Source organism: Lepidochelys kempii, chromosome 1, assembly GCF_965140265.1.
Source record: "Lepidochelys kempii isolate rLepKem1 chromosome 1, rLepKem1.hap2, whole genome shotgun sequence".
Lineage (NCBI taxonomy): Eukaryota > Metazoa > Chordata > Testudines > Cheloniidae > Lepidochelys > Lepidochelys kempii.
The window spans coordinates 33,410,722-33,424,244 of record NC_133256.1 but is presented as its reverse complement, the minus strand read 5'-3'; the positions used below and the strand labels follow the sequence as shown (position 1 = coordinate 33,424,244).

Here is a 13,523-nt window from a genome sequence, read left to right as displayed (position 1 = left end):
TTTTAAATTTTACTGGAAAAGTCCCATTTGGGAATGAACTGACTAGTTTTTAATCATGAGACAGGGATATTAGATATGTTTCTAACACAAACAATTATATTGCCACTTGAATATTTTATACAGATCATTATTAATGAGTAATATGGCACTTAAAAATAATTAGGACACAAGAGGAAATTAGTTTAGCATGGAAACAAAGCTGATGGCATATTTTCATTGTTGTTGTTTGACTGCAATAGGAATACTGATTTCACTTTTTTTTCTGGTGCCATCTCCTTTATTATATGATTAAATCCAAATAAAAATAAGACCCAAAAGAGGGAGGAGAGACTCTGATTGGGGAGGGCAGCAGGTCATAACCCACATGGCAGGTGCCCTGCAGGGCTCACCCCATGGCAGAATCAGGGGTGCCCACTCCATGACAAGTCATGCCACAGCAGTTTGTTCACAGTGATCCATGCCTTCTGGACTCCTCTGCTAGCTGGAATTCACCTGGTCTGCATTAGACAGCTCTGTGTGGGTGGGGGCAAGTGGGGTCACTTCTGGCTCTTCACAGCTTGTGGTTTGGTCAGGGCACTGTAAATGCCAATGGTCTGCGTGCCCGTGCTGGTGATGTCCCTGGTGTTGGAGTGCTTGGCCAGCTTGGAGAAGGCACTCGCATACTGCTCAGCCACAGCCAGGGAGGCGGCTGCATTGCTATTCTGTTGTGTCAGAGCATCAGCCGGGAGCCAAATAGCTTCTGCTTTGGCCTTGGCCTTGACCAGCATGGCATTGGCCTCCCCAGCAGCTTCTTGATCTGTTCAGCCTTCCCGGCAGCCAGGCTGTGGACCTGCTTCCGCCCCTCTGCCACGTTGACGTCAGATTCCCTGGTCCCCTCTGATTCCACGCTGTCGCCTGTTTCCATCTCTTTGCCTCCACCTGCTTCTGCATTGACTCCTTCCCCTGGGGAGGCAGATGGATGTCCTATATCTCATAGCACAGGCACCAGATAACCAAACAGTCCTGAGGCCTGGTGACTATGAAATTATAGTGACTATGAAATGCTAAGGAGGATTAGAGAGGCTACCAAAATATAGAACTGAATAATAGTGGGAGATTTCAATTATTCCCATATTGACGGGGTACATGTCACCTCAGGACAAAATGCAGAGACAAAATTTCTTGATACTTTAAATGACTGCTTCTTGGAGCATCTGGTACAGGAAAACACAAGGGGAGAGGCAATTCTTGATTTAGTCCTGAATGGAGCACAGGATCTGGTCCAAGAGGTAACTAGAACAGGAAATAGTGACTATAATATAATAACATTTAACATTCTTATGGTGGGAAGAGCACCTCAACAGCCCAACACTGTGGCATTTAATTTCAGAAAGGGGAACTCTGCTAAAATGAGGAGGTTAGTTAAACAGAAATTAAAAGGTACGGGGACGAGAGTGAAATCCCTGCAAGCTGCATGGACACTTTTCAAAGATGCCATAACAAAGGCCCAACTTAAATGTATATCCCAAATTAAAAAAAACACAGTAAAAGAACTAAAAAAGAGCCACCGTGGCTTAACAACCATGTAAAAGAAGCAGTGAGAGATAAAAAGTCATCTTTTAAAAAGTGGAAGTCAAATCCTAGTGAGGTAAATAGAAAGGAGCATAAACGCTGCCAAATTAGGTGTAAAAATGTAATAAAAGCCAAAAAGGAGTTTGAAGAACAGATAAAAAAAAACATTTTGTTATTACCTTTTGAGTTTTTGGCTAAGTACATCAGAAGCAGGAAACCTGCTTAACAACCAGTGGGGCCCTTGGACGATCGAGATACAAAAGGAGCACTTAAAGACAATAAAGTCATTGCTGAGAAACTAAATGAATTCTTTGCTTCAGTCTTCACAGCTGAGGATGTTGGGGAGATTCCCAAACCTGGGCCATTCTTTTTGTAGGTGACAAATCTGAGGAATTGTCACAGATTGAAGTGTCACTAGAGGAGGTTTTGGAATTAATTCAGAGATTTAACACTAACAAGTCCCTGGGACTAGATGGCATTCACCCAAGAGTTCTGAAAGAACTAAAATGTGAAATTGCAGAACTATTAACTATGGTTTATAACCTGTCCTTTAAATCGTCTTCTGTACCCAGTGACTGGAAGATAGCTAATGTAACGCCAATATTTAAAAAAGGTTCTAGAGGTGATCCCGGCAATTACAGACCGGTAAGTCTAACATCAGTACCGGGCAAATTAGTTGAAACAATAGTAAAGAATAAAAAATTATCGGACACATAGAAGAACATAAATTGTTAGGGAAAAGTCAACATGGTTTCTGTAAAGGGAAATCATGTCTTACTAATCTATTACAGTTTTTGAAGGGGTCAACAAACATGTGGACAAGGGGGATCCAGTGGACATAGTGTATTTAGATTTCCAGAAAGCCTTTGACAAGGTCCCTCACCAAAGGCTCTTACATAAATTAAGTTGTCATGGGATAAGAGGGAAGATCCTTTCATGGATTGAGAACTGGTTACAAGACAGGGAACAAAGGGTAGGAATAAATGGTAAATTTTCAGAATGGAGAGGGGTAACTAGTGGTGTTTCCCAAGGGTCAGTTGTAGGACCAATCCTATTCATAAATTCATAAATGATCTGGAGAAAGGGGTAAATAGTGAGGTGGCAAAGTTTCAGACGATACTAAACTGCTCAAGATAGTTAAGATCAAAGCAGACTGTGAAGAACTTCAAAAATCTCACAAAACTAAGTGATTGGGAAACAAAATGGCAAATGAAATTTAATGTGGATAAATGTAAAGTAATGCACATTGGAAAAAATAACCCCAACTATACATACAATATGATGGGGGCTAATTTAGCTACAACTAATCAGGAAAGAGATCTTAGAGTCATTGTGGATAGTTCTCTGAAGACGTCCGCGCAGTGCGCAGCGGCAGTAAAAAAAGAGAACAGGATGTTAGGAATCATTAAAAAAGGGATAGAGAATAAGAGGGAGAATATCTTATTCCCCTTATATAAATTCATGGTACGTCCACATCTTGAATACTGCGTACAGATGTGGTCTCCTCATCTCAAAAAAGATATACTGGCATTAGAAAAGGTTCAGAGAAGGGCTACTAAAATGATTAGGGATTTGGAACGGGTCCCATATGAGGAGAGATTAAAGAGGCTAGGACTTTTCAGCTTGGAAAAAAGGAGACTAAGAGGGGATATGATAGAGGCATATAAAATCATGAGTGGTGTGGAGAAAGTGAATAAGGAAAAGTTATTTACTTGTTCCCATAATATAAGAACTAGGGGCCACCAAATGAAATTAATGGGCAGCACATTTAAAACAAATAAAAGGAAGTTCTTCTTCACAGAGCGCACAGTTAACCTGTGGAACTCCTTTCCTGAGGAGGTTGTGAAGGCTAGGACTATAACAGGGTTTAAACGAGAACTAGATAAATTCATGGAGGTTGAGTCCATTAATGGCTATTAACCAGGATGGGTAAGGAATGGTGTCCCTAGCCTCTATTTGTCAGAGGGTGGAGATGGATGGCAGGAGAGAGATCACTTGATCGTTACCTGTTCAGTTCACTCCCTCTGGGGCACCTGGCATTGGCCACTGTTGGCAGACAGGATACTGGGCTGGATGGACCTTTGGTCTGACCCAGTATGGCCATTCTTATGTTTTTATGGCACCCACAATGCTGGTGTTGAGGGACTCCTGTGCCGCTCCTAGAAGACTTTGTCCAGGGAGATTTTCCCCAGCTCAGACCTCAGGGTGGTCTGGGCCACCTGGGTCACTGCATACTCATAGGATCATCAACTGGCTTGTATTTAACCAGCCTGGCTGGTTTTTTATGGATTTGCCAGTTGCCAGAAAACTAATTTAATCTGCTGGATTTTTTTTTACATGGGTCTAAAGATTTGCATTATTATCGCAATACACTGGGATATCTAATGTTAAACGTTTCTGTGTCCATCTAAAGGTGCTGCAGTGTTCCCACTTTCCACAGTTTAAGTAAGAAAATGATGTTATCCATTTTATCTATATGTGGTCTCTCTCTAGATAGTATAAGTGGCAGCTGAAGGGAGGGAGGGTTGCGGAGTTGCCTTGTAGTTGGGGGTTGAGGTTGTGCCGGGCTTGCTTTGTGGGGTGATGGGTGCTATTTTTTTGCTTTTCAAAGATGGTAACCCTATATACTAAGCATCCTCCACCCCATAACTGGCCTTATAGGGGTCCATGATCCAGAGGAACAGGACACCATCTATCTGCAAGTTGACTTATCCAGCGTGATGGCTAACTGTTCCGGGACATTGATGATATCCCGTACTTGAGGCCCTGCACGTACTGAATCTGATCCAGCAGTGGGATGAAGAAATTCAAACGAGGCTCCAAGATGTGGTGAAATCTGCCCACTTGCTCCACCACCTAGACCTCCTGCTGGGGCATGAAGAGCACGACGGTGTTCGTGGGCAGGCTGGAGGGCAGGGGTCAGCCATGCCCAAGGCCCTAGATGCCAGGAGCTCTGCAGCAGGATGTCATTCAGGTATTTTTAATCCACTCATTGGGTTTTTATCACAGTTAAACAAAGTCTTTTTAAGATAACAGTAAATACCAGCTCTTCCTATTCAGTTTTGCACCACTCCTAGGTTGAAAATATTTAAAAGGGTATGCAAAAATTAAATGAGTAATTGATAAGCTCTTCTAACAAAGTAATAATATTAAAGTACAACACAAACTTCTCTCTACAATATTCCACTTGTTACATTTTCTCTCCAACATGTCTAGAGATGTTGGTGCTTTGATTACTTCCCTGGGTACGTTATTCAATTGCCGGATTGATCTCAGAGTTAGGAATATTTTGCTAATGCCTGATTTGACTTTTTCTGTTTTCTAATTTCATATTTTTAGTTTGCATCTTACACCTTTTGTTCCACCCTGCATGTTCCACCTCTCAAATATTTGTTTTATCCATCTGCTATATGCAACTCAGTCTAGCCAGGACATGATTCAGTAAAGGGTGGTGATACATTTAGAGGACGTCTGCATTTTCTTCCTGCTGTCATGTGGTGGTGGTTCTTTTTTTTTCTTTCTTTTTTTTTTTTTGTGCTACACCCTTAGCTTTATTTTAACTCAGTTTTGTAATTAATTCCAATTAACCAAAGGTATTTCAATATGCAAGCGATCAGAACTCAGTCTTGCTCTCCTGCAAGTCAATGTAAGCTTTGCCATTGATTTAGAGAGAAGTATAGGCAGGATTTTATGTAAAATATGTCAACTGATAATTGTTCATGCAGAAATAACATCTGAATGTAAAGGTTGTGTTTGTTTTCTGTTTTGGTTTTGTTTTTTTTTTATTGTTGTTTGTTTGGTTTTTTGCAAGACAATGTGCATGAATTGTTGGAAAAATATCCTTTAAAAGTACCAAGCTTTCCTCCATCAGTCACCAGTGACTCTTTCCACTCTGACACCAGTTTTCCACCAGTGTAATTCTATGGAAATCAGTTGGTGTTCTAAAAATAAATACATAAATAAAAGAGAGGGAATCAGGCCCAATGTGCATTAGGGGGAAAAAAGAAAAGAAAGAAAAACCCAAGTGTTTTTCCTTACCAGTTATGTCATTGATTTAACGGTGGAACATTTTTTTTTTTTTTTAAGATTGTTATTTTAAGGAAGTAGCTGCCCTATGTTACGCTGCTTACAGAATGAATAGCTTGCTGGTCCAAAATCTGTGCTCCAGTGAGGTGTCCTAGTGCTGTGCTGCCTTCTCAAAAGAACACCAAAGCTGGCATAATTAGCCATAGGGGGATCACTCCAGTGGCTTAGACACAGCAAAGGGGCTTGTGTGCCAGTTCAGTCATTGCTGCTGGGGTACAGCAGCCCACGATCAGGGGAGTGCAAAGGTAATCGTTACCGCTTCAACCTCCTCCCCCCGTGAATGGCACTGTGCACTCCTCAGAAAAGGTGAGGCGCTAACCCTCTGTATTTAAATCTGTAGAGGATGCATATCATAAAATTGATTATTAAAGCATAACAATACATAATGATTTTACAAATAGATTTAGACAGTAGGGGAGAATGCTTTATTAAAACTCAGACTAAGACAGTGCTTAGCAAATACATGTGATCTCAATCAATAAAAGGGGCAAAATTGGTAAAATGGGAACCGTTAAATGGAAAGTAACATGCCACAATAACACCGTTCAAAACAAAAATACCATAGAATACATGTCTGAACTTTAATTTTATTTGTATATATATGTATGTTCACTCTTGGTAAGTAACTCTCTTTCTGACATAATGGATTCCAGCTGAGTATAGAAATCACATAGATACAAACTATTATGCACTAGCACTGTCCTACTATCTGATCATGGGCTTCGAATGAAGAGTTTTTTCCAGGGTTACTATCATTGGAAAGCCCCTGTGACTTAGAGTGATGGTGCTTAAAATTCTGTTCACTCTTCCTCTTTTCTCCTTGATTGTTAACTTCACACAGCAGCAGTGAAAGCTCAGAAGATGTGTTATAAAACAGTCTTCACATTTTTTAAACTTTTTTTTTACTCTTTCGCACTTTACTTGATAACTGTCCCTTCCTAATGAATTCTCATTTGCATGCATACGAATGTTAAAAGTAATTACCAAAAATTGCATCTATTACATTGTCTGGATCCTTTAATAAATGTACAGTATAGGCGGAATTGGCAACTTAGGGCTTGTCTATACTACAGCGGCTTGTTGATTTAAGCTACGCAATTTGAGTTACATTAGTAGTGTAATTCAAATCCATATAGCTTACATCTAATTATAGCGGGATCCACATTATATGCTATGGAGATGGGAGTTGCTCTCCCGCCAACATTGCTTCCATCTCTCATCGAGGTGGAGTTGAGAAATCGATAGGAGAGCACTCTCTCATTGAGTGAGCGTGTCTTCACTAGACCCACAAAATCGATGGCTTTGCATCGATTGCAGCTGTGCCGATTTAGCTCCATAGTGAAGACCAACCCTTAGATTAGTTCTGTTGGAATATAGAGTAAAAGGCTCCAAGTCTTTGGTTCAAATATGGCCAAGTCAGCGGATAAAAGTCATTACCATCTGATGTATGCAGTGTAGTTATAGCTGTGTTTGTCCCAGGATAGTAGAGAGACACGGTAGGTGTGGTAATATCTTTTATTGGACCAACTTCTCATGGTGAGAGAGCCAAGCTTTCAAGCTACACAGAGCTCTTCTTCGGATCTGGGAAAGGTACTCTAAGCATCAAAACTAAATACAAAGTGGAATAGATTGTTCAGCAAAAATAATTAGCACAAATTCTAAGGGACCATTCACGATAGAGTACTCTCCCATCGGGTGACTATGTCTTCACTACACCATTTCATATAGGCCATCTGATGTCTATTCACTGGCCTATATGAAATGTGTTCATGTTTTGAGCCCTGTTTGTTATAGGTGTTCATAAAATAAAAACAGTCACCAGAGTTGGCATTATTTGGCATCCTTATTGGTGATCTGAGCAGAGAGCATAGGGAATACATTGCTAGAAGTCATGATAGGGTTGGTTGAGGTACATTGCAAGTAAGGACTGGGGTTTATTAAGATATCAATGTGGGAAACTGTACTCTGCTGCTGCCCGTGATGTATCTGTCCTGTAGATTAACCGAGTCTCTGGGACTCGGACTCTGACACATGACGTTTCTTTTATACATTCCCTGTTTGTGGCCTCACAAAGTTGCGTTAGCTCCTTGTCCGACTCCTGGCACTGGCCAAGATAGTTATACATCAGTCCAGAAGGAGAAAGCTTGAAAGGGAGGTTATCTGTGATTGTGGAGCCTTACTTTTGGTCTCTCCTTGCCTCAGATCTCTGGGCAGAGTTCCTCTGAGTGCTGTCCACTAATTCGTTGGGCTTCTTTTTGGAGAAGTGGGTGTGTCTGGTGTTCTTCACTCAGTGTCCCAGTGTAGTACCCTCACATTGAACTTTTGACCCCAACCCCTTTCTTGTTTTTATTATTTGTCATCCCATGGAACCTGTTGTTTCTGAGCTCTGCGGCCCCTCCCTCAACTGAGGAGGCTGGCTTTTTGTCCTAGGTGAGCTTAGACTCACCTTCTCAGAATGCAAATAAGCTGACACTTTTCATGAGCACCACTTTTAATTAAACTTTTCAGAACATCCATCAGTACATAATAAAATGACTCACTGAGCTTTCTGAAGATACTATTGTGACATTCCCCTCTGGTGTTATCCAAACTGGTCATCTAATAGGTCACTCCAATCCTTGACTCTGGGAGCCAGCCTTACCCTGCTCTGCTGTGAGAACCCCCACTCCTGGGCTGATCACACACAGCCTCTGGCATGTAAGCTGTTCCTTGGATAGTGCAACGGAATGACACTAGCCAATATCTCTGGTCCCAGACACAGCCCTAGGAACCTCCGTCTTGCAGTGCCCAGTTATGCCTACTGGACACTGCAAGCTTATACGAGTTGGTCAATTTAACAAAGAAATTGATATGTACCAGGCTTGTTATCCCAAGGGGAGTCTCTGACATGCTTCAAACCAAATACACTGCTTCAGGTAGAATAAACAAACAAATTTATTAACTACAAAGATAGATTTTAAGTGTTTATAAATCAAAGCAGAACAAGTCAGATTTAGTCAAATGAAATAAAAGCAAAACACTTTTAAAAAAAAATAAAAAAATAAAAGCAAAAAACAGCCATTCTAAGCTGATCTTAACACTTTTGATGCCCTTACAAACTTAGATGCTTCTCACCACAGACTAGCTGGTTGCCCTTCATCCAGGCTCTCCCCTTTGATCAGCACTTCAGTTACTTGGTGGTGGTGGTGTCTGTAGATGTAGGTGGAAGAGAGAGGAAGAGCATGGCAAACATCTCTCCCTTTTATCGTCCTTTCTTCTCTCTTGGCTTTGCCACCCCCCCACCTCCCGCCTTCAGAGTCAGGTGAGCATTACCTCATCACAGACCCAAACTGACCAAAGGAAAGGGGGTGAGTCACTCGAGAGTCCAACAGATCCTTTGTTGTTGCTTAGGCCAGTGTCCTTTATTCCTGTGAGGCTGGGCTGGGTTTGTCCCATACATGCCCTGATGAAGTGTGAACTTCCCCTCTGCTTCTGGAGAGTTTTTGCCTGGACTTGCTTTAAGTCATGAGGACACATTTTCAGCCTCATAACTATATACATGAAATTACAACCGATAACATTACTATAACATTACCATAACAATGCTCAGTACATCATGAGCCTTCCGAAGACACCCGGCATGACAAACTTTGCATTAGATACCACACAATCATATTATAAGGATGAACATGGGGGTGCTGGGTGTTCCCCTGAGGTACAGAACATCACAGCTACAGAACTACATCAGCTCATCATGTGTTTCAAAATACAGTTTTATTCTACCTTTCTTATTTCTAAAGCCACCCATGGATGTTCTCCAGCCTACCTCATGGACCTTGTTCATCCTCTTCTGTACTCACAAACAATCTGTAGTTTGAGTAAGAGACCTCTCTGGGGCACCGAGAGGCTAAGGGCCAGATTTTTAAAGGTATTTATGTATCTAAAGATGCAGAAAGGCACCTGGTGAAATTTTCAAAAGCACCTAGGAGCCTATTGGCATCTTTAGGCACATAAATACCTTTAAAAATCTGGATCTCCATGACTTATCCTCACTGACTGACTTTCCAAGACTGATTCTGCTCTAATTTAAACCAATGTAAATCTGGAATTAATAGAATTAACTGGTGTAAATGAGAGGAGATGAAGGCTCTCTGGGTTATATTCCAGATCCAAGCCCTTTAGGCTGCATAAGTGGCTTACTATGGTAAGGCCCCTGTACAATTCCTTTAACACAGGCCTTTCAGGAGATGCTGCAGAGAATCTAGCTCTCTGTCTTTATACCCTTGCCTATACCTCCTCATTTCTCTTTCTCCTCTCACAGTTGCTGTGTTCTGCCATTTGTTTTGTGTATATTTTACTATGTAAAAGAAGTGCACCTTCTATATTAGCTGGGCATGTGTCATAAATATAAAGGGAAGGGTAAACACCTTTAAAATCCCTCCTGGCCAGAGGAAAAACCCTTTCACCTGAAAAGGGTTAAGAAGCTAGCATCACCTCGCTGGCAGCTGACCAAAATGACCAATAAGGAAACAATATACTTTCAAAGCTGGAGGGGGGAGAAACAAAGGTTCTCTCTGTCTGTGTTGTTTTTTTGCCAGGAACAGAAAAGGAATGGAGTCTTAGAACTTAGTAAGTTATCTAGCTAGATATGTGTTAGATTCTGTTTGTTTAAATGGCTGATAAAATAAGATGTGTTGAATGGAATGTATATTCCTGTTTTTGTGTCTTTTTGTAACTTAAGGTTTTGCCTAGAGGGATTCTCTACGTCTTGAATCTGATTACCCTGTAAGGTATTTACCATCCTGATTTTACAGAGGTGATTCTTTTACTTTTTCTTCAATTAAAATTCTTCTTTTAAGAACCTGATTGCTTTTTCGTTGTTCTTAAGATCCAAGAATTTGGGTCTGTGTTCACCTATGCAAATTGGTGAGGATTTTTATCAAGCCTTCTCCAGGAAAGGGGGTGTAGGGTTTGGGAGGATTTTAGGGGGAAAGACATTTCCAAGTGGGCTCTTTCCCTGTTATATATCTGTTAGATGCTTGGTGGTGGCAGCAATAAAATCCAAGGCAAAAGGTAAAATAGTTTGTACCTTGGGGAAGTTTTAACCTAAGCTGGTAAAAATAAGCTTACGGGGGTTTTCGTGCAGGTCCCCACATCTGTATCCTAGAGTTCAGAGTGGGGAAGGAACCTTGACATGGTGGAAGAGCTTGTGGGATTAACTTGAAATCATTTTGAGATTTTTTTGAACAAGAAGCACAGATTTTAAAAAGGAATTTTTTTTCCCCTTTGGACTGCTGGAAAGCAGGTTTTCAGCTGAAAGCAGTTAGAGGTTTTTTTTTTTTTTTTTTGGTCTCTGCCTGAGGGCCAGAGCAGAGACAAAAGGGAATTGTCTTTTGTGAGCTGGAGTTTTCTCTACCTAAAGGCAGGGTAATTAACCTCCTGTAGGGAAATTCACAAGTCTTCACAGACCTGAAGAAGTTTTGTTTTTTTTTAACCTAAGAGCAAGTAGAGGAGTTTTCTGTCTATTTGCCTGGAGACAAAGGTGTTTACCCTTCCCTTTATATTTATGACAGCATGGGACTCTATTGTTAGACATGAGACTGCTTGAAATTGACTGTTTAGAAGGAAGCAACATGCTGTGCAGGCCACATGGTTAAATTTGCCAGTGTTTGTAAGGCAGGTGTACATTATTTGTTAATTGAAACCACTGGGCTGAAATTTGCTCTGTCAGTGCCATATGCTAACAATGAGGGGAAGGATGGTTTTGTGTCTAAAACTCAGGCGATCTGGGTTCAATTCCTGGCTCTGTCCCAGATTGCCTTAGCCTAGTCACTTAATCTCCTTGCTTCCCAATCTGTAAAATGGAGATCACACTTCTCTTTGTTATCTTAGCTATTTGTATTGTAATCTCTTTGGGGAAAGAAGGACTACTCCTTTGTGTGTATATATATATGTATAACAATGAATAACAGGCAGAGCGGGATAAATTTTTTGTGGGCCCCGGTGCCCAGACCATGGCTCTGCCTCCTGGTCGTCCACAATCCCCCCTGAAGCCCCACCCTCGCTTGGCCTCTCCCCCCCCCCCCCCGAGGCCCCGCCTGAGCTCTGCCTCAAGGCCCCGCCCCTGCTTGGCCTTTTCACCCCCAAGAGATGACCTGTGCTCCTCCCTGAAGCTCCACCCCCACTAAGCTTCTTCCCCCCTAGGCTTGCACGCTTGCACGGGGGAGGGGACAGAGAAGAACAAGCAGGGGGCAAGAGGGTGGAGAGGAGTGAGCAGTGGGCAAGGCCTCAGGGGAAAGAGGCTGATCAGGGACTGGGCCTCGGAATGGAGCATGGGGGAGCAGGGCTGCGCTCCAGATGGTGAACCCCCTTTTGAGTGTGGGCCTGGCACCACTGCGCCATTGTATACCCAGTACTGATAACAAGACTGCACTCATGATGGCAGCAGGGCCGTGAGGTTGTGACTTTACAGTAACTCTCTATAAAAACTGAAGTAAACTCTGTATGTGCTCCTGTGATATTTTGTGAGAACTGTTAAAGAAAAAATTAAAAAGAGGAAAAGAAATGCATTTGAGACATGAAGATCTGGAAAATCTAGTAGTTTTTCATAGGGTTTTGTCACTGAATTCAATCTTCTGAAAAGTATTCTCTTTTACTCATTAAAACTTCTATTAAGGTTAATAACTTGGTACCTTAACTATACTGTCTAAATTTCTGTATTCTTGCAATCAGTATAGTTCAACCTCCTGAAGTTTATTCAATGTACTTTTTTCTCTCCCCAATCAACTGCAGACAATGAGTCTTGTAGAGAAACCACTCCTTTGTGAGTTAGGTTTGGGTTATTGATCACTGTGGTTATCAGCTGCATTAGAGCTATTTCCTGACTCCGACAGGACGTTCTGGCCCCACTAGTTTCATCATCAGCTCAGATTCACGGAGTCTGTTGATCCAGGTTTCTTCATAAGCATATTAAATCTAGTGAACAATGGAATGTCCAAAATAAATAATAATGACACACAAATTGTCTTGTGCAATCTCTAGAAACAAACAGTGACAGCAAAACACTGTGAAGCCCAAGTGAAATATGACTGCTTTGGAGCATTTCATTTATGGCTCTGCCTAATTATCATAGTATGCAACAAAAGTAATTAAGAATCCAGCAAACATAAATTTAAATCATGTCATGACTACAGATTTTGACAAACATTAGCGTACATAGCTTCCTCCCATAATAAATAGCGCTATATCCCTCAGAGAGAGGAGGGGATTACGTCTACCCTCATTATCTTCCCTGAAGAAGTTAAAACTTATAAGGGCAGGTATACACTACTGCTGCTGGTCAATCTAAGCTATGCAATTTGAGTTATGTTAGTAGCATAACTCAGGTTAACATAGCTTAGATCTACTTACTGCGGGGTCCACGCTACGCTATGTCGAAGGGAGACACTCTGCTGTCGACTCCCCTTACTCTTCTCACTCCGGTGGAGTACCAGAGTCGACAGGAGAGCAATCTGCGGTCAATTTAGTGGGTCTTCACTAGACCCACTAAATCGACCCCTGGTGCATTGATCGCCACAGGGTGGATTCCCCTGGTAAGTGCAGACAAGCCTTCAGTCACATTTATCCCTTGTGTACCTCTCCAGCTCCTTAAGGTCCTCATTCAGCAAGGCACGTAAGTACTTGCCTAACTTTAAGCATGAGAGTCGGCTCACTGATTTCAGTAGGACTACTCCCATGCTTAAAGTTAGGTGCAGGCTTAACTACCTTGCTGAATCACAGCATAAATGAGTTGCTTCACCGTGATTTAGGCATGCTATATCTGAGTGCCACAGAACAGCTGTAAGATCCGCACGTCTTTGGTGGCACTACAGACTTCCTGCCATCTTATGTTCACCTGTTGCATGTAG

General features: G+C 41.8%; 1 pseudogene; it reads right to left on the bottom strand.

The window, feature by feature from the left end:
• Window positions 1–536: 536 nt before the first annotated feature.
• On the bottom strand, window positions 537–7,762 carry LOC140894802 (stomatin-like protein 2, mitochondrial; annotated as a pseudogene).
• Window positions 7,763–13,523: the final 5,761 nt, after the last annotated feature.